The sequence below is a fragment of the Dipodomys spectabilis genome, unplaced genomic scaffold (assembly GCF_019054845.1).
Source record: "Dipodomys spectabilis isolate Male_0828 unplaced genomic scaffold, ASM1905484v1 ptg000353l, whole genome shotgun sequence".
Taxonomy (NCBI): Eukaryota; Metazoa; Chordata; class Mammalia; order Rodentia; family Heteromyidae; genus Dipodomys; species Dipodomys spectabilis.
The window spans coordinates 933,124-954,739 of record NW_024871030.1 but is presented as its reverse complement, the minus strand read 5'-3'; positions in this window follow the sequence as shown (position 1 = coordinate 954,739).

Sequence of the window (21,616 nt, the reverse complement as noted above, 5' to 3'; positions counted from 1 at the left end):
TAAAGAAAGAGCAGAAAATCACTTCAACAGACCAGATCAACTTTAATGGAAAGTTGAGAGGGATGCCGTGGTGACCTGAGGAGTGTCAGAAGACATGAGGTATAATGGTGGCAAGGGTAGAAGGACTTAAAAATCAGTAATAGTTAAAGGGCAGGGTCACAGGGAGCAAGAGGGTTCAAAGAATTTTGAGAGTTTCTGGTGTAGGTCTCTCTCCAGGAACCTATTGTTTGAGCAAGTCTTCTGCCTCCCTCTTTCAGGTGGTGCCCATCACATGAGCAGATGTGGGGGCGGGCTTTTATAATTAGATTAAGGTTCTGGGCTGGAAACTAGGCTGTAAAGTTCAGGAACGTCTCCTGAGGGAAGGCTAGTCAGTGGGCCAAGCCATGGGAGCAATATTGAGTTATCAGAACAAAGCAGATTCCCATCAGTTAGCACTTCCACCATTACAGTCTGTGCTGAGAGAAAGCAGCTGACAGAAATGCTTTCCAGCATCTTAATTTGTGGAGGGGAAGGGGAAAAACAAGTCGTTTAAATAGGGATACTGGTGGACCCATTGCAACAATGAGAAGTACAAGTCGTTATGTCGAAAACGAACTTTACAACTTTGGTGGGGGGGGTGGGGAGGATTGGGTGGGGCGCGGGGGAGGGGATGGGAAGGGATGGGAAGGGGAAACAAAGGAGGAGGCTACAATGCTTGATAAGAAATGTACTCATTATCTTGCCCATGTAATTGTAACCCCTCTGTACAGTATTTTCCAATTAAAAAAAAAAAACAACCATGGTGCAGACAGTCTTATTCATATAGGGAGACTACTTAAGCTCTACCTCAACAATCAGTGGATGAAAAAGTACCACTCAGTGCTGGAAAGGATGATGATGATGGGGAGGAAGAAGAGGGTGATGATGAGAATTTTGATGAGGCAAACTAAGACTGAGGCAAAGTGGATTTTTCTTCTTCTGAGTCAAATTCTGAGGAAGATAAAACTTGAAGAAGTTATGGGAACTGCAATTTTATATTATGACTGCCTTTAAAAATTCTTTTGTTTATGGATCTGATAAAAATCTAGATCTAATATTTTGGGCCTTTTGGACATTGTGGCTCTTTTAAGTTTTTGCCTATAAACAATTCATTCTTTGCAGTTAACAAAGTAGAAGAAGCCTGGGAATAAAGTTTGAAATGAAAGATTAATAAGATTGCCCACTAGAAAAAAAGTTCACCTCACGTCCTAGATTTCAGTCACACCATCTGCAATTTCTCTGACACTGATTTGAGACTCAATTTGTTAAAGACTTGACATCTTGAAGTTGGTAGTTTGCTGAGTGTTTCAGCAAGGACAGATGGTCTGTCCGCCGTCTTGCTGGGTATATTCATCCAGGCTTCACCTCTCCTCTCCTTGAGTACTTAACCTTTCTTCTCCCCTTTTAGGAAATTTATAAATGTTACAAAACCTTTATCCAGAAGGTTATACCTGACCTTCATGTGCCACCCAAAATCCACCCATGAACAGAAGGCTAGACGGCCCCATCATAGATGGGGCTAGATCTCCATGTGTTATATGGATTCAGAGATTTTGTATTATAACTTACTACTTAAATGTATTTGATGTTTATTAGAAACAAGATTTGACGCGTTTTGTTTTCTGCTGGTCCTAGGGCTTGAAATCAGGGCTTGGGTATTGTTCCTGAGCTTTTGTGCTCAAGGTAAGTGCTCTATCACTTGAGTTACAGCTCCACTTCCAACTCTTTGAATATTAATTGGAGAAAAGAGTCTCATGGATTTCTCTGCAGGGCCTGGCTTTGAACTGTAATCCTCATCTCTCTCTCTCTCTCTCTCTCTCTCTCCCTCCCCTGTGTGTGTGTATGTGTGCGTGTGTGTGCGTGTGCGTGTGTGTGTGTGTGTGTGTGTGTGTGTGTGCCTGTGTGTGTGTGTATGACTAACACTTGGTGTTGTCTGTCTTTTTGATTAATTATAGCCATTATTGTGGGTGTGACATAAAAGGAATAAAAGGGATTTGAGAATCTCCAATGACAAGACTTCTGTTCTTCAGAGAACTTAAAAATCATGTAGTTTGCATGCCATCTTCCCAGGCCAACATCAAGAGCATTTCCTTTATTTTTTAAGTAGCTTTATTTTTTAAGTCCATTATGAGTTGATATTTGTAACTGGTGAACGATGGGAGTTTAGTTCATTCTGCATATAGATAGCCAGTTTTCCACCATCACTTTGTGAAGAGATTGTCTTTCCCCATTGTGTGTTCTTGGATCCTTTGTCAAAAATCACTTGAAGTTATTCCTGGGCATTCTATTCTGTTCTATTGGTTCATGAACTTTTTTTTTAATCCTCTTTTTAAAAAATGTTATTGTGAAAATACCATACAGAGGGGTTACAATTACATGAGTAATGTAATGAATACATTTCTTATCAAGCATTGTTGCCTCCTCCTTTGTTTCCCCTTCCCATCTCCCCACCCCACGCTCCCCTGACCCCTCCCCACACCAAAGTTGTAAAGTTTTTTTTTATTTTTATTTTTTTGGGGTCCAGCCATGGGGCTTGAACTCTGGGCCTGGGTGCTGTCCCTCAGCTCTTCAGCTCAAGGCTAGCGCTCTACCACTTGAGCCACAGTGCCACTTCCAGCCTTTTTCTTTTTGCTTATATGGTGCTGAGGAATCCAACCCAGGGCCTCATACATGCAAGGCAAGCGCTCTACCACTGAGTCACCTTCCCAGCCCCTACAGTTTGTTTTTTGACATAACATCTTGTATATCTTATTGTTGCAATGGGTCCACCTGTATCCCTATTTAAACAATTTGTTTTTTCCCTTCCCCTCCACAAATTATACCAACATCAAATACAGTGAAAATGAGTCTTATTATGCCAGTTTCACGCTGTTTTATTTACTGTGGCTTTGCCATATATTTTATTCTCTTTGCTCAAGATTATGGTGAATTTTAGGATTGATTTTTAAATTATCTGTGAAGAACATCATTGGAATTTCAGTAGGAACAGAACCCCTCAACACAGGCAACAAAAGTACACAAGTGGGATTCCATTAAACCAGGAACCCTTCTGTACATTACCTTTACAATAACAATAAATAAATGGAAAACAACAGAAAAAAACCTGGAAAGCTTCTCCACAGAAAAGGAAACTATCAGCAGAACAACCTATAGAATGGTATAAAATCTTTACATGTTATACATCTGACAACAGGTTAATACCTAGAATTTATAAGGAAATGAAACAACTCAGCTCCCCTAAATCAACTAATACAGTGTAAATGGAATGAAGAATCTCATTAGCTATTTCACAGTTTGTACAAATAATGACTAGGTAGATGGATGTTATTTAATATCACTAATCATCTGGGGAATCCAAATGAAAACTACAACAGGATGTCATCTTACAGGTGTTACATTGACTGTGAAAAAGAGAAAAGACCATGGTACTAGTGGTTCATGTCTGTAATCTTAACTACTTAGGAGACTGAAACCTGGAAGATCTTAGTTCAAAGACAGCCTGGGCTGAAAAGTCTATGATACTTGATCTCAACAAGCAAAAAGCTGAACTGTAGGTGTGGCTCAGGTGGTAGAGTGCCAACCAGGAGCAATCAAGGTTAAGAAAACATGAGGCCTTGAGTTCAAGTCTACCAATACAAGAAAAAAATAAGAGAAAAGAAAAGTTTTGACAGAAGTCTGAGAAAAGTGGACTCTAGTAAATTGTTAGTGGAAATGTAGATTAGTACAATTATTACTGAAAACAGCATGAAACTTCCTAAAATAATTAAAAAAATAGAACTACCATAAAATCAAGCTTTCTTACTAGTGAGTGTATTCCCAGAAGAAATAAAAGCAGTAGGTAAATATGTTGAAGATATGTGTTTACCCAGATATATTGTAGCATTACTTATAATAATGGATCTGGATCCATTTCAAATATTCATCAACTGAAAAATAAACAAAATATGATACATATACACAGTGGGATATAATAGGGCCACAATAAAATATCAAATCCTGTTACTTGTAACAACAAACATGGAAGTGGAGGACATTATGTTAAGTGAAATAAACCAGGCACCAAAAGACAGATACTATATGATTTCATTTATATGGAATCTACCTTTTGATCTTTTAAGTGACCAGTAGCATCTTGATTACCAGAGGCTGCAGTAGGGAAACAGGGAATGGGGAAAGATTGGTTAAAAGGGAGATGAGGAATGCAAGCAACTGGATACCATCAGCATTCCAGAATTCATAAATGTAGCAGCAAGCTTACACCAGAGACAGGCAAGAGTAGAAATGTGTCTCATCTAGAAGATAAATAACAGGCTTGAACTTGAGATATTGCAGGAAATTCTTGTGGAGTATAGTAGAAAGAATAGTGATTATGGATGAATAAACAAAGGTTATTTGATCTACAGCAAATCCTGGCTTTTTACAATCTCTTGTAGAGTATTAGGCACTTTGCAATGTCCTACTGGATGCCTTCCTGTCACTTCTCTGTAGCACACTGACCTTTTCCCTGTTCCTCAAACATCTTGCTGTCATCTCATCATTTTCTCACCTGCTGTTCTTTCCACCTGGTGCCTCTTACCTGGGGTAAAACATATCTTGTGCCTTCATTTCCTTCAGTCTGTCCTCAAATGTCACCATCTCAGTGATGTTCTTCCTACCTGCCCTATCAAAAGGAGTCTCTTATATTCCTTACATGCCTTTCTTGTTTGGAGTGATTTCTCCATCTTACTTTTTGTCATCTAACATGATGTCTAGTAACAGGACCATGAGGGCAGATTTTGATCTTTATCAAGCTGGGCTATATTTTCAGTGATTAAAATCCCTAACACAGTAAAGGTGTTCCACAAAAATTTTTGAAAGAAACAATTGATGCCAATGCCATAGAAATTAGAATGTGTTCTAGGGCTGGGAGGCATAGATCACTGGTAGAGTATGTGATTAACATGCATGAGACACTGGTGTCCATCTTCAGCACCACACCATATTAAATGTCTATATCATTAAGGAATAGAATAGGCAGCATATTCTTTTTAGTTCTAAGCAATGAAATAGAACTATAGAAATGCTTTTCCTTACCTTGCCAGTACCGAGATTTGAACTCAAGTTCTCATACTTGCTTCACTAGTGCTCTACCACTTGAGCCTTGCCTCTAGCCAGGTAGTTTACTACTTAATTGGAGTAAGAGTCTCAGGGAATTTTTCTGCCTGGACTAGCCTTGAAATATGCCATTCTAGCTCTGAGTCTCCTCTCTCACTTGGCTTTTTTTGCTCATGGCTGCTGCTCTGCCACATGGGCCACTCCTCCAGTTTTCATAAAATGCTTTTGAACCATTCATCTCAGTGAATGTAACATCAGCTTTGGAAGGTAAAGTCTTATGCTACTATTACCTTCCAGTTCCTTCCTATTTTCCTGCTATTAATGGTAGTGAGGAGCAGTAGAAATAGAAGAGAACAGTTTCTATAGATACCTATCCAGTCCCTTGGATGAATTTCCCATGCTGAAATCAGATCCTATCCAGTTAGAATGTACTGAAGTGCAGAGAAGATATTTAATCAGTCATAGAAACATAATGCACGTAATTTTTAGGACCAACATTGTTTTCAATGATAACAGTGTGGTGTGGAGAAAGAACATTGGCTTGGGGATCCAAGCCAATTCTATTTCTAAGTCTACTATTACCCTGTATAGCAGAAAACCAGCATTCAATTCCCCTCTTAAGCCCAAATGGCCATAACAAGATCAAAACAAAGGAATGCCTACATTTCTACAGACGCAAGGATGGGAACTATCTAAATGACAAGATTGGGCCTGATTCTTACAACCTACTTACTGTCGAGTGCATTTTGTCCAATCTAGGCCTCTTTTGTGTGTGTGGATTAAACCCAGGGCCTTGAGCCTGATAGACAGACCTGTTACTCTTCATATTTAATTTCTCCTAATCTGCTGGCTCAGTCTCTTTGTCATCTAAACAGACTGTATTTGCACTCATAGTGTGTGTGTGTGTGTGTGTGTGTGTGTGTGTGTGTGTGTGTGTGTGTGTTAGAGATGAAACCTAGAGCCCTGTTCTCACTAAGCAAGTGTTCTACCACTAAGTTACATTCCCAGCACCAGTTTCTCCCATCTTAAAATAAATCTTGCCAGTTTCCCATATGCCCTTTTTCATGTCATTGGAATGTTTAACAAGGGAGGAACAGAAATCTAAGTTAAATGATATTAAGTAAAAGCCTATAGTCTCAAATCTGAATGTAAGAATAAAAAGGTTTTATCTCAGGAGGCTGAGATGGGGGAGATGTCAGTTTGAATCCAGCCTGAGCAAAACAATTAGTGAGACCCAATCTTAATGGTTAAGGTGTGTGTGGTGGCATGAGCCACCACACACATCCTTCTACCACACATCCTTCTACTATCTGCCTTCTACTATCCCAGAAATAGAAGGGGGATAGTAGAAGGATAATGGTCTAAGACTAGTTCTGGGCAAAAATAGATCCTATCCAAAAAGCAATTGGAGGACAAAGGGGCTGGATGTTGTGACCTGAGTAGTAGAGCATCTGTCTAGAAAACACAAGGGCCTGAGCTCAAACCCCACCATTACACAAAATTATTTTTGAAAGTGAAGAACTAAAGAAAGGAATGGCTTCCGTTTTTCCACATTCTGTTATTATCTTTTACTAAATTGTTAGTGATGGCAAATTCATACCTCCACTTTGAAATAAAATGTGCCTATATTCTATAATCTGTTAGGGTATTTGACACTTAGAATTATATTTCAATTGAGCTTTAATGTAATAGTGAATATTTCTAATTCTTACCTCATGCTGTCTCCACCTTCAAGAGCCACTGATTTGTCAGCAATGCATATTTTCATAAGTAACTGCATTTGAAAATCTTGACATAGAGCAGATATCTGTTTTTCTTTTGGTGAACAATCAGGAACAACACAAGTCAGATTCATTTGAAGGAGCTAATGCTATAAGATCATATAATAGCCAGGCGCTGGTGGTGCACACCTGTAATTCTAGCTACTCAGGGGGCTGAGATTTGAGAATTGCAGGTCAAAGCCAGCCTGGGCAGGAAAGACCCTGAGACTCCTATCTCCAATAAACCACCAGAAAACCAGAAGTGGCGCTATAGTTCAAGTGGTAGAGCGCTCACCTTGAGTTGAAGAACTCAAGAGGGACAGCGCCCAGGCCCAGAGTTCAGGCCTCATGACCGACAATAAACAACAACAGAAAAGCATATAATAATAGTGATTCTGACAGTTTTTAGATGTCTATTTTTTCTCTCTTCTACTTTTCTGTTTCTGTGGTACTACTTCAATAGGCTTGGTGAGATTGGCCAATGAGGACTAAAACTGAAACTACAACAGAAGGATTATTCCAGAAGGCTAAGCCAAAGTCAAGAAGAAGAGTCAGAACTCTGCCATTGATACAAATTTAATATACAACAGTCTTCCCACCAGTAGCATTTTGGATTAGGAGTCGTGGCAAGATTCAACTTCTCCATAATGATGTCAAGCAAAACTTGGACATATAAAAAAATAACATTTGTAGGAGGTGGGGTACAACCCAAATGACTTTATCAATAACAATCATATCAAAGCACTACTGCCAGAACAAAGTACAGAAGTACAGCAAGAGTATCAAACAGATTGACCTTTATGGTAGAGTTTCTTTTTTTTTTGGTAGAGTTTCTTATACTCTCACTGTCTGTGGCCTGAATTTACAAGAGATTGGAGTATACCTAATACTACCAGTAGGTTTTGTGGTTCTGATTGTGGTTTTAGAGGCCTACTAGTCAGAATTAATCAGAAAACACAGTAAATCAATCACCATTTATTTAAGTTTAGTATAGAATTTGCAAATTATTGCCTTATTGCCCATGAACAAAAGGAGGAATTTTACATGTTCATATCATTTTTTTAAATTTCAAAAGAAGCCTAATATTTCCTGATTTCACATGTTATAAAATCCAAACTTCAGAATCTGCAAATAAAATTACTGGAACAGATCCATACTAACTTGTTTAAGTATTGATGACTGCTTTCATTGCTACAATGACAGAGTTGAGTACTGGTGACAGATACAACATGGCCTGTACAACTTCAAATATTTCCTATCCGGACCTTCAGGAAAGGTTTGTCAACCATAGCTTAGAGTATAAAGTCCATTGACATTTTTAAGAACTTACTTATAACTCTGGTAGAAGTAAAAGCTATATAAGAGAACTGTCAGTAAACAATGAGTGTGATATTTTGTGTGACTAAGTATTGAAAATGCATCTGATAAACCAATTTCTAGGTAAAAGCAGAATGTGTTACTCATTCTCTCTTGAGAGAGAGTGGGTTGCTGCCCAGGGTCCTGAATGTGGGCTGTCTGCCACCTGAATTGTCTTCTTTTCTCCAACTCCCCAGAGTTGTGATTGAGCTTTTGCTTTAGTTTTCTGTTTAAGATAATAATTCCTTTCTTAAGGCTAGGCTTTACCCTGAGCTTTGGCCTTATTGGCCAGGATCCTGATTCTTTAGCAAATCATTTTTCTTCCCATTGCCTCTACTGCTAGGTCCTGCTCCGCATAGCTCCCTCTTCCAGTTACCAACTTTCCATAATGCAAACAGACTATCTGAAGCGAGGTCTGGATTGCAAATATTTAGCCTTTCTGCTTTGCCCTACCCCAATCACTGGACCTGGTCATGTCTTCAATAAAGCTCACGTGTGTCTCATCTTTTGAACTTTGATTTGAAATGCCATACACACTCTTGAGGGAATATTCCTACAACCAACTTAGTCCATGAAGTCCACCTGACCTTTTCCAAAATCTTTTCCTACTCCTTTCCTTTTCTTCCTTTTGCTGAAGTCCAAGCATGCATCATGGCCCAGTATCTATTAATCTTAACAGCTAATAGGTCATGGACAATTATTGTTGGAAGAAACTTGAAAGTAACCAATGAGACAACAAATTTGGATGTCTACAAGTGGGCACAACCATTTTTTGTTAGCATGCATTGTATAAAAGGGTTTAGTCATGATTTCCATAGATATAGATGGTATATTTTGATCAAATTCACCCCTTCATTATACTCATTATACCCATTTTTTTTCTCTTCCCATTTTCAAACAGAATTAATCAATTTTATCATACTATCTTCATATATACATATATATATACAGGGATTCAAAGAGTCAATGAGTGTGATATGCCCATATCTATATCTATATCTCATGTTCTAGCAGTACCCTCTTCTTTCACCTTTATTCCCTCCCACTACTTCCCACCACTAGACACTTTTTACACTCATGTGTCATTATTGTTATCATCATCATCAAGTCTAGATTCCATATATGAGAAAAATGTGGTATTTAGATGCTTGAGCTTCTCTTTATTTTCTTCAACATGATGTTCTCCAGTTCCATTTATTTTCTTGTAAAACACATAATTTAATTCATATTTATGGTGATATGATACTCAATTATGTGTGTACACACACACACACACACATATATATATATATATACACATATGCAACATATTCCTTCTTAATATATGAGGAATTTTATTGCTTTTGCTGACTAATATAAAATTATTGCAGGCTATGGGAGGCACAATAGGTACTTGTTGAGTAGCATTATTATGTATACACATTTTTATAGATCTTGTGTTGGAAGTACAGTGTGCCTTAGATTAAGCTAATGGTTCTAAACAGTATATGATCTTAATAACTGTTAGAAGGGGCCATTTGGCAATGATTAAATATAATTTTGTTGTCACAAGTGAGAATGACAATAGTTATGACATATATTGAGTAGAGGTCAGGGATGTTGCTAAGCATTGTAAACTATATAGGATATCCCTTCAAAAGTATTATCCTTTCCTAAATGTCAAGAATCCAAAGTTGAGAAGCTCTGGACTAGGCAGATAATAAGTATGAATTTGGAACATCAATGAAGAAGAGAGCCAGTAGAACCCAAAGGAATTTAAGAGAAGTAAAATTGTTTTGTATGGTACTATAATGGTGATTCAGTATTACCATATATTTGTCAAGACACACAGGAACCCCTGTACCAAGAGTGACCTGTAACATGTGCCTTTGGGATATCATGATATTCCTCTAGGGCAGGCTGTTAACAGTATGGGGGGGGGGGTGCATGGGAACTGTGTATTCCTGCTTGATTTTGCTGTAAATTTAAAACTACTCTAAAAATAATTTTTAAAGGAGATGAAATAGCTAGAAATAGAATTTTGATTTTCAAACATTCAATTATCTTCTAAAATACTTTGGATCATACTAAAGACTACATTGTAAAGTTTATGTATGCTTCAAAAGGACAAATTTAATCATGTGCTGCATTTTTGTTAACTTTTCCCCCATATTGAGATATAATGAAACCTATTTCACAATGCACTCATAGTATTTAAAACAGATGATTTTTCTGCACTCAGGGCCTGACCTCAAGATGGGTTTTTAATCACTGAAGCTTCTAAGTGTATTCACGAAATCTTACTTAGAATTTGACTCCTTTATTACTAGCAAGGGAGAGCTGAAAAGTAGCTTCTGGTAGACCGGTGTTTTGGGCTTTTTTTTTGATCAGTAGTGGGTTTGAACTGTCCCTGAGCTCTTTTGCTCAAGGCTAGTGCTCCACCACTTTCAGTCACACCACCACTTCCAGTTTCAAGTCCTGTCATGTAGAAAGGGAAAGGAAAGTTTTCTGGGGGTTATTGGAGATTGAGTGTCTCACAGACTTTCCTGACCAGGCTGGCTTTGAATCACAATGCTCAGAGCTCAGAGCTCCTGAGAACCTAGAATTACACCCTACTAAAATAATAGCAAATAGTTTATTCAAAAATCAATACTATATTTGATGTCGGTATAATTTGTGGAGGAGATGGGGAAAAACAAGTTGTTTAAGGATACAGGTGGACCCGTTGCAACTATGAGAAGTACAAGTTGTCATGTCGAAAACGAAATTTACAACTTTGGTGGGGGGGGAGGGGGGATGGGGGGGAAGGGGGATTGGGTGGGGGGGTGGGGGGGGAGGCTGGGAAGGGATGTGAAGGGTAAACAAAGGAGGAGGCTACAATGCTTGATAAGAAATGTACTCATTATCTTGCCCTTGTAATTGTAACCCCTCTGTACAGTATGTTCACAAAAAATAAAAATTAAAATTAAAAGAAAATCAATAGAATTTGCCACACATCACTGGATTTAAGTCTATTATCATAGCTTCTATATCATGATTTTCAAATACTTAGCTATTACTTTATTTCCAGATATTTTCCAGTATTTAGACCCATAATTTATCATCACTGATATAGTTTATGAGTAGTAGTTTATGAAGGCTACATAGTTACTCCAAGAACTACCTCAAGGCTAGGAGCTAAGTCTTATTCATTTGCTTAGAAGCTTACCTATTGGAAATTTCAGCACAAAAGATGGTCATTGTATATTCAATCTTGACTTTTTGACAGTTCTGAGGTTTGAACTCAGGGCAGTACTCTACTACTTTGAGCTATAGCTGCATTTCTAGTTTTCTGGTGGTTAATTGGAGATAAGAATCTCATGGACTTTCCTGCCCTGTCTGGCTTTCTAACTGTGATCCTCAGATCTCAGCTTCCTACGTAGCTAGGATTAAGGTGTGAGCCAGCAGCACCTGGCTCAATCCTGACTTTTATTGACTAGAAGGACATTAGTTGCTTCTAATCTTTCACATGTGAAAAGTCAAATTTCAAGTATTTACCCTAAACTAAACCTTATTTTAAAAATTACAATCAAATTTCACATGCTTAGATTTTTAAGAAATAAAGAATATAGCTTTCCTATATGAATAAAACTTCCTCAGCTGTGGTCTGAAGATGGTCATTTTTTTTCCCTTGGAAAAGAAATTTAGATTGGGTAGCTAACATTTTTACCATATCAATAACTAAACTAGCTCATAGCCCAGTAACTCTATCGATGTGAAAGTTATATGAGATGTATATTTGCCCAGCATTTTCCTAAATTGGTTCCATATGGTTATAAAGATGAGTCAATGTCTGGTCACCTGTCAAATGGCAATCCAGTTTGTTCAGTTATTTCTTATATGATCACCAAGATCAGCATGAATTTCCGTCTAGAAGGACATTTTCCTGTAATGAAATTCAAACAGTTCATTCAACAAATTTCAATTTACTGGTGGGTCCACTACCTTGAATGTAACAGAGTAGTTATTTTTTTGTTCTTATGCTTACTGGACTGGGAAATGGAGAACTTTAATTCATGAAAGATTTCAAACAAAAAGATTTTCTTTTATGGAATTAGAATATGCCTTATAAATTTCTTGCCTTTTAGTAAATCAATAGCACAGCCTGTTATACTGTTTAAAAATCTTCATTAACAGTGGAGCAAAAGCCATCCAACATGGCCAATCATAGGCTTTAACTGTGATCACTCACTCATATACTATTTTACCACACGATGCTAAATCTTTCTGTGGAAGGATAACAAATCTGCATTAGTTCATTAATGGTTACTGAAATTAGAGTGGTAATAATTCTCTGACTTTAATTTGTAGACAGTAGAGTTTTAGTTGATCCAGTAAGTTCAATACTTCTCCCAGAGGAATAAAGAAAACTTGATCTGAAAATTGAAAGCAGCTACAGGAAAAAAATCACACCAAAAACATAAATCCCCAACTTTTAACAAAATATTATTCATTTCTCCTTAAGTAGAGACATTTTCAGTTATATCTCATAGAACAGTAGAAGCATTGTATCTTTTTTTCTCTTTTATAAAGTATTGAGGCTTGAACTTGGGGTCTTGCATGTTTTCATGCTCAGGGCTATGTTGTTCCACTTGAGCCATGCCTCCAGTTGAACTTTTGCTGGCCATTTTAGACGTGGAATCTCATGGACTTTTCTGCCTAGACTGTCCTCAAGCCTGAATCCTCTGGATGTTAGCCTCCTGAATAGCTAGGACTACAAGTGTGAGCCACCTGCACTTGGCAGGATTTATTTTTTACTTAACATAGTGATTTAAAGTATCATCCATGTTGTAGATGTATCCATATTTCATTTCTTTTCAGTTACAAATAATATTTTACTGTATGAATATACCACCTTTCATTATGCATTTACCAGTTAATGGACATTTGGGTTTTTCCACTTTTTTGACTATTCTGGATAATGTGTATTCTTAATACATTGTATATAATAATGTTAATATGTGTGTTGTACTTTGTGGACATTATTATTATTTTTGTGTGGTATGTGTGTATGTATTGGTGGTGTTGGAGGTTGAACTCAGGGCCTTATTTGCTCAGCCTGATTGCTTGTTTGCTCAGCTGGCACTCTACTATGTGAGCCACACTTCTAACCCTACTCTTTGCTGGTTAATTAGAGATGGAGTTTTTTGGATTTTTTTGCTCAGGGAGGTCTCAATCCATGATCCCCTGGATATCAGCTTCTGGATTAGCTAAGGTTATAGGTGTGAACCACCTGTGCCTGGCTTTTTATTAGTATATTGTCTTAACTAGAGGATTTTTATTTATCAAGAAATTATCTCCAGTCAAATCCTCTTGTAGGTAGTGGTTTTGCAAGAGATGATGACTGGAGTGGTCCACTAAAGCATGACCAGGGACTAGTGTGAGCTAAATGCTTTCAGGAACACTTTGATCATAGGACAGTTCGCAGTTGGTGGGAGGCAGCTGGAAAAGACAAATCAAGACCAAAGGAAGAATGCAACGTTTCATTCATACCAAAACCAGAGGAATGAAGCACTGTAAGAAGCAAACCAGACCTTCATATACTGTCTGATCTCATCTGTCTCCTGACATGTCCAATCACATAGTTTGTTATAGTGACTTTAAAGCAATGGCTGTATCATGAAAATGAAGTTCTCTGAGTTAGAAAAATATCAATATGGGGCTGGAAAGGTGGCTCATTGGTAATGTGCTTGCCTTGCATGCATGAGGCTCTGGGTTTGATTCCTCAGCACCACATAAGCAGAAAAAGCCCCACAACAGACAAAACAGAAAAAAAAGAAAGAAAAAGAAAAAGAAAAAAATATCAATGTGCCTAAGAGGAAACTAATTCCTTAGAACAAGAGATGAAGCTGAAAATAAACAAGAGAAATGCTGTCATGATTTTTTGTCTTTGTTCAGCTTTTCTTTTCTGTCCTTCCTGTGTTATATGTGGGGCTCTGCATACTTCTCTGGCTGAACCATTCTGGTATTCAGCCTTGAAGCATTAAATCTGTGATACAGTAGACCAATATCGTTTACATGGATTTTAGTCCCATAATGATTTGTTCACCATGAATGTAGACTTTTTTAACTATAATTGAGAAAAAATCATGATAATAAATGTATTTTTAATGTCAAGGTGATGTACAGAGGGGTTACAGTTAAGATAAGTACATTTCTTTCCAAACTTGTTACCACCTCTTCCCTCATTTGTAGAGAGCTGCGAGAGGCCGCACCTGGAAGATGGCGCCGGCTTCCGCCCTCCGCCTTCCCGATGGCAAGTGCTCTCTGTGGTAAACAACTCCTTATATGGCTAAGGCAAAGAATCTGGCTTGCTTCTGCGCACCTGAACCTATTGGTGGATCCCACGTGGCGTATCAGGGTTGGCTACCCAGCGGGTACTTAAGGTTGTGGGGAATTTTCCCCGGGGTTGGGGTCAGAAGATTACTCAAAGGTCCTGAATAAACTGCAGAGAGAAGAGTTCGGTGTCGCGTCTTCCTTGCTGGTCGAGGCGGGGTAGCGACACGTGGTGGCCCGTACGGGGAACTCAGCCATAACCCCAACGAGGACTCAGAACTCTCTGCGGTCAGGGTGGTGCACCGGTAAGTTCCCAGGTAAAAGGGGAATCCGCGACAAGAGCGGGGGTAAGTCCCCAGGTAAAAGGGGAATCCGCGACAAGAGCGGGGAATAAGTTCCCAGGTAAAAGGGGAATCCGCGTCAAGAGCGGGGGGGGGGGGGGGGGGGATTTTTGCTCTTCTCTGTAGATAAAGAGAGAGCAAGAACCCGGGGCTAGTCAATAGAATAGCCAAAAGTAAAAGTTTGTTTACCAGCTTTAAATGTTTAAAACATGGGCGCTTCGTCTTCGCACCCAATTTTTTTGGCTCTCAATGAGCTACTGCACTCAAAAAAGTTAAAAATAAAAAAGAGTACTTTAGAGAGATTTCTGAATGAATGTGACATCGTTGCCCCGTGGTTCGCTGTCTCCGGAAGCCTCACGGTGGCCTCTTGGGAGAAACTAGGGAGGGACCTAGATTTTGCCTCTGAACAAGGAACGCTTAAGAGCGGAGTGAGACCAATATGGAAACTGATAAGAGGCTGTCTCGAGGACCAGCGTTGCAGTGAGGCGGTATAGAGAATGGTCAGGCCACCCTAGAAATGCTGCAGGAAGAAAGATCGGAAAGGGCAGACAGTGAAAAGGAGGAGAGCAAGGGGGGGGTTATACCCCGATCTTGCCGAACTAGAGACCTCTGAGTCTACAGACTTAGAGGAACTACAATCACTCATAGAACAAATAGAAAAAACAAAGATAAGAAAGAGGAGGAAAGGGAAGGAGAGAGAAGACCCAGATAAAGACGAATGCACGCCCTCCGTGCACCGCGCCACACCTTCGGCCCCTCCGCTCTATGCGGAGGACCCCGGACGTGGCAGCCCCGGCTGTTCTTTCAGCCCAGACGTGTGGAAAGCGGTCAGAACCGGGTTACATCTAGCCTGTCCAATATTTCAGGATCCACAAGGACAGCGGTATCATGAACCCTTAGATTTTAAGGTGATAAAATCTTTAGCTGAGTCTGTGCGGACATACGGAATCACGGCCTCCTTTACTGTGGCCCAGGTGGAGGCCCTAAACAGACACTGCGTGACGCCTGGTGATTGGAGTGGGCTCGTACAAGCTTGTTTGAGCCCAGGTCAGTATTTAGATTGGAAGGCCTTTTTGATTGAATTTGCTAGTGAAGAGGCTGCGGCCAATCAGGCTGCGGGAAACCCAGCTTGGGACAGAAATATGCTGCTTGGAAGGGGCTGGGAAGGTGGCTCAGTGGTAGAGTGCTTGCCTTGCATGCCTGAGGCCCTGGGTTCGATTCCCCAGCACCACATAAGCAGAAAAAAGCCAGAAGTGGCACTGTGGCTCAAGTGGTAGAGCGCTAGCCTTGAGCTGAAGGGCTGAGGGACAGTGCCCAGACCCAGAGTTCAGGCCCAGGAAAAAAATCTACTCAAAAAACACTGCAAAAGTATGAAGGTTCCTCAAAAGACTTCACATAGAGCTCCCCTATGACCCAGCAATCCCACTTTTGGGCATTTACCCTAATGTTTACAAACAAGACCACACTAAAGCTACCAGCACAACTATGTTTATTGCAGCATTATTTACCATAGCTAAGATATGGAACCAACCCAGATGCCCCTCAGTAGATGAATGGATCAAGAAAATGTGGTATATATACACAATGGAATTCTATGCCTCCATCAGAAAGAATGACATTGCCCCATTTGTTAGGAAATGGAAAAACTTGGAAAAAATTATATTAAGTGAAGTAAGCCAAGCCCAAAGAAACGTAGGTCCCATGGTTTCCCTTATTTGTAATATCTAGTATATGTATGAGTCAAGCGGAAAAGGTCAGATAATGTGATGTCAGGAAAATGAACCCTTAGATGTGTATTTTAATGTTTTTTTTCTTTCATGCATGTGTTTCTAACACATTTATAAGATTATCTCTTTGTTGCTTTGTATGTCCCTCCTCCACAGTATAACCCCTGCTTTCACTATATTTGATGTCAGTATAACTTGTGGAGGAGATGGGGAAAAACCAGTTGTTTAAGGATACAGGTGGACCTGTTGCAACAATGAGAAGTACAAGTTGTCATGTCCAAAACGAGGTTTACAACGTTGGTGCGGGGGGGGGGGGGGGGGGGGGGGGAAGGAGAAGGATTGGGATTGGGGGGGAGGGGGGAGGCTGGGAAGGGATGTGAAGGATAAACAAAGGAGGAGGCTGCAATGCTTGGTAAGAAATGTGCACACTATCCTGCCCATGTAACTGTAACTCCTCTGTACAGTATGTTCACAAAATTAAATTAAATTAAAAAAAAAAAAAACGCTGCAAATTTGTCTAAACAGTTGTCTAGTTATCTTTTAGGTAATTGAACTGGGGAGTTTGACAGCCTGATGGAACAGCTCAGGGTTGCCATCGTCATGGTGAACTCAACCCGAGTGGATGCCGGATTGGCGGAGGGGTTATCTTCATGGATCTCCACTGCTATGAATCATCTCAAGGAGGTGGGCGGGTTTGGGAGCCCTGACAGGCCTCCTGGTATTAGCCTCCTTGGTATGTCTGTGGTGCATTTGCCAAATTAGAGGTTCTCAGCGTCGCAGTGCAGCCATGATTACCCAAGCCTTTACAGCCATTGGAGCAGGTCAGTCCCCCCAAGCGTGGCTTGCCACCCTAAAACAATGAACACAGATTGCAAAGCCAAAGTACTGCAGTCGAGAGGCATGAGTTTTGCCCTCGAGGAGAGCATGTTTGATTGCACACGGGTTCGATTTGCCTTTTCCCGTCCTTGTGAAAAACGAATCAGTGGACAGGCTGAGTCATCCCTAGAGAAGGCATCCTCTGGGAGAAGGCTTGTATGCAGTCCTTGCATTGCACAACAGGGAGCAGACCTCTGTTCTCATCTGTGTTCTTTAAACAAAAAAGGGGGAACTGTAGAGAGCTGCGAGAGGCCGCACCTGGAAGATGGCGCCGGCTTCCGCCCTCCGCCTTCCCAATGGGGAGTGCTCTCTGTGGTAAACAACTCCTTATATGGCTAAGGCAAAGAATCTGGCTTGCTTCTGCGCACCTGAACCTATTGGTGGATCCCACGTGGCGTATCAGGGTTGGCTACCCAGCGGGTACTTAAGGCTGTGGGGAATTTTCCCCGGGGTTGGGGTCAGAAGATTACTCAAAGGTCCTGAATAAACTGCAGAGAGAAGAGTTCAGTGTCGCGTCTTCCTTGCTGGTCGAGGCGGTAGTGACACTCATTTTTCTCCCACTTTCCCTCCCTCCTAATCCCGCCCCAGTTGTACAGATTATTTCCAACATATTGTCTTGTGAATATCGCTGTTGAATTGATTCCCCCTCTTGTCATTTGTCTCACCATTCTGTTGTTCCCCTGATAATAAATTTATTTATATCTCATAATTATCATTGAAATCAGTCATCTTAATTCATTTCTATTTCTTCCAACTTTTTTATCTACCGTAAGATGAAGTCCAAGGAAACTGGGTTTAGTTCTTTAAAAAACATTGATCTAAAAATTCTCTCATTTTGAATAATATTGGTCAGTCTTTAGCTTATCTGCTAGGCCTAGTTATGTTGCTCTTTTACAGACAAAAATAGTGGATATTTTTTTTCAACTCAAGAGAAATTAGTGAGAAGGAAGAAAACAGCTATGTATATTTATCAATGTAATAATGAGAAGTACTATACCAAAAGAGATTAAGACATGATCCTTTCCCCACTAGCCAAGACTCTTGCTGAGAAAAGTAAGACATATGCATGAAAGAATTTGAGAATGCCATAATATATTACACTATCTCTGGCAAAGGAACTCAGACATAGGAGGGATAAACGTGGTCTCAAATAAAGATTACATCATGGATAAACTAAGCCTTAATGTGTTGGAAGATTTAGCATAATATAGAGTTATATTAACATTCTTAGGAACAAATGCTGAACAGGGAAAACTACTATGACTTTTTGGAAGTTAGGTAGACATCCAGAAGCTGCCTGTATGGAAATTAGGAGAGTCTCACCAAAGCTGGGTGTGTCCAGCTGGGTTTTGTCCAAAGGGAACTGCCTAAGTGACTATTAAATTAGTAAATACCAAGCATTGGGATATAGAGGACAGGATGTGTAAGAATCTTCTAAATGTGGTCAAGAAATTTCAGAGAATAACTGTGAATTGCCTAACATGAGCATTCTATCTATTGGACTGTGTGCCCGTAGGTTGTAAGGATGATCAGGTTAGAGTTCCTGACCTCAAGGAACTTACAGCCTGATTATGTGTAGTACTAGGATACCAGGAAAAAGGTAAAGTACAACTAAATGGAAAGCATAAATAAGGTAAAGAAGGTGTTCAGAATAGGCACTAATTCTATAAGGGTTACAGAAGTGACATTAGAATTTGGTATTACAAATATTTGGATTTTTTTTCTGTTGGTCATGGGGCCTGAACTCTGGGCCTGGCTCTGTCCCTCAGCTCTTCAGCTCAAGGCTAGAGCTCTACTGCTTGAGCCACAGTGCCACTTCCAGCTTTTTCTGCTTATGTGGTGCTGAGGAATTGAACCCAGGGCCTCATGCATACAAGGCAAGGACTCTACTAGCCCCAAATATTTGACTTTGAAAACTAATAGAGAAATGGATTTACTTCAGGTATTAATGTATCGCACAAGAAAGGAACCTATGCCAAACTTGAAGGGATTTGGGGGGCTTTACAAAGGAAGTAATGTATAAACTGTATTCACAGACTGAATTGGGATTAGCTAAATGAGATACAAAAGAAAGGACTTGAACAAGGAACACCCTGGCTCTGGAGCCATAGAGAAAAGAAAGCACTATCACTCATCTGAATGATTTCTCTAAGTATTGTTGAAGCATAAGACAGGATCCCCCAGTGGAGTGCCATATACTGTCATGTCAAGGAGTTTGAATCAGTCCAAATTGGCATTGGCAAGCAACAGAAGAGTGATAATAGTTAGGCTTGTTCTTGTTAGAAAGCTCCCCTGACTGCATGTGGATGGAAACAAAGCAAAGTCTGGTTTATAAATTACAAAGCCATTGTGGTTTAAGAGCCAGATTATATGGTTGGAGGACCTAGGCGTTGGGTGAACTCAGTAAATATGTGGGAGAAAGAATGACAGCTCTTACTAATTAGTTGGTGGTGGGAGGTTTGGGGAGACAGAACAGTCAAGAATGACAGATTTGGGGGTTGGACAAACTGAGTGGATACTAATTTAGGAAACTTTGTTCATGGAATTGGGGCTTATATTCAATTAACTCATTTACTTATTTTTTTGTGCCAGTCCTGGGGCTTGAACTCGAGGCCTGGGTACTGTCTCTGAGCTTTTGTGCTCAAGGCTAGCACTTTATCATTAGAGCCACAGCTTTACTTCCTGCTTTTTGGTGGGAGATAACAGTCTTATGGACTTAACTTCCCTGGCTGGCCTAGAACTCCAATCCTCAGATCTCAGCCTTCTGAGTAGCTAGGATTACAGTCATGAGCTACCAACACCAGTCTGTCTGTATGTATGTGTGTGTGTATGTATTTATCTATATTTCTGAGGCAAGATATCACTATATAGCCTAGACTGACCCGAAAGTCAAGTTCCTCCTACCTAAGTCTGTTGTGTGTTGGTATTACAGACATGAAATATACCTCTTCTCCACCTCAACAGCTGAGATGTATGGTTTTATTTTTATTTTTATTTTTTTGGTCATGGGCTTGAACTCTGGGCCTGAGCATTGTCCCTCAGCTCTTTAACTCAAGTCTGGCACTCTACCACTTGAGCCACAGCGCCATTTCCATATTTTTTTAAATTTTTAATTTATTTTTTATTGTGAAAATACTGTACAGAGGGGTTACAATTACATGGGCAAGATAATGAGTACATTTCTTACCAAGCATTGTAGCCTCCTCCTTTGTTTCCCTTTCCCATCCCTTCCCATCCTCACCCGGCCCCTCCCAACCCAAACCTCGCCTCCCCCCCTGCACCAAAGTTGTAAAGTTCGTTTTCGACATAACAACTTGTACTTCTCATTGTTGCAACGGGTCCACCTGTATCCTTATTTAAACGATGTGCTTTTCCCCTTCCCCTCCACAAATTATACCAACATCAAATACAGTGAAAGCAGGGGTTATACTGTGGGGGAGGGACATACATAGCAACAAAGAAATAATCTTATAAATGAGTTAGAAACAATCGCATGAAAGAAAAAAAAAACATTTGAATACATATCTTAGGGTTCATTTCCCTAACATCACCTTATCTGACCTTTTCTGCTTGACTCAGACATATACTAGATATTGCAAATAAGGGAAGCCATGGGACCTATGTTTCTTTGGGCTTGGCTTACTTCACTTAATATAATTTTTTCCAAGCCTTTCCATTTCCTAACAAAAGGGGCAATGTCATTCTTTCTGATGGAGGCATAGAATTCCATTGTGTATATATACCACATTTTCTTGATCCATTCATCTACTGAGGGGCATCTGGGTTGGTTCCATATCTTAGCTATGGTAAATAAGGCTGCAATAAACATAGTTGTGCTGGTAGCTTTAGCATGGTCTTGTTTGTGAACATTTGGATAAATGCCCAAACATGGGATTGCTGGGTCATAGGGGACCTCTTTGTGGAGACTTTTGAGGAACCTCCATACTGCTTTCCAAAGTGCCACAGCACCATTTCCAGATTTTTCTGCTTATGTGGTGCTGAGGAATCAAACCCAGGGCCTCATGCATGCAAGGCAAGCACTCTACCACTGAGCCACCTTCCCAGCCCAAGGTTCTTTTTAAATATACTGATGTTTTTATATAGTGAATTGTATTCTTCAATCTTGCTGAACTAGTTTCTTTCTTCAGTT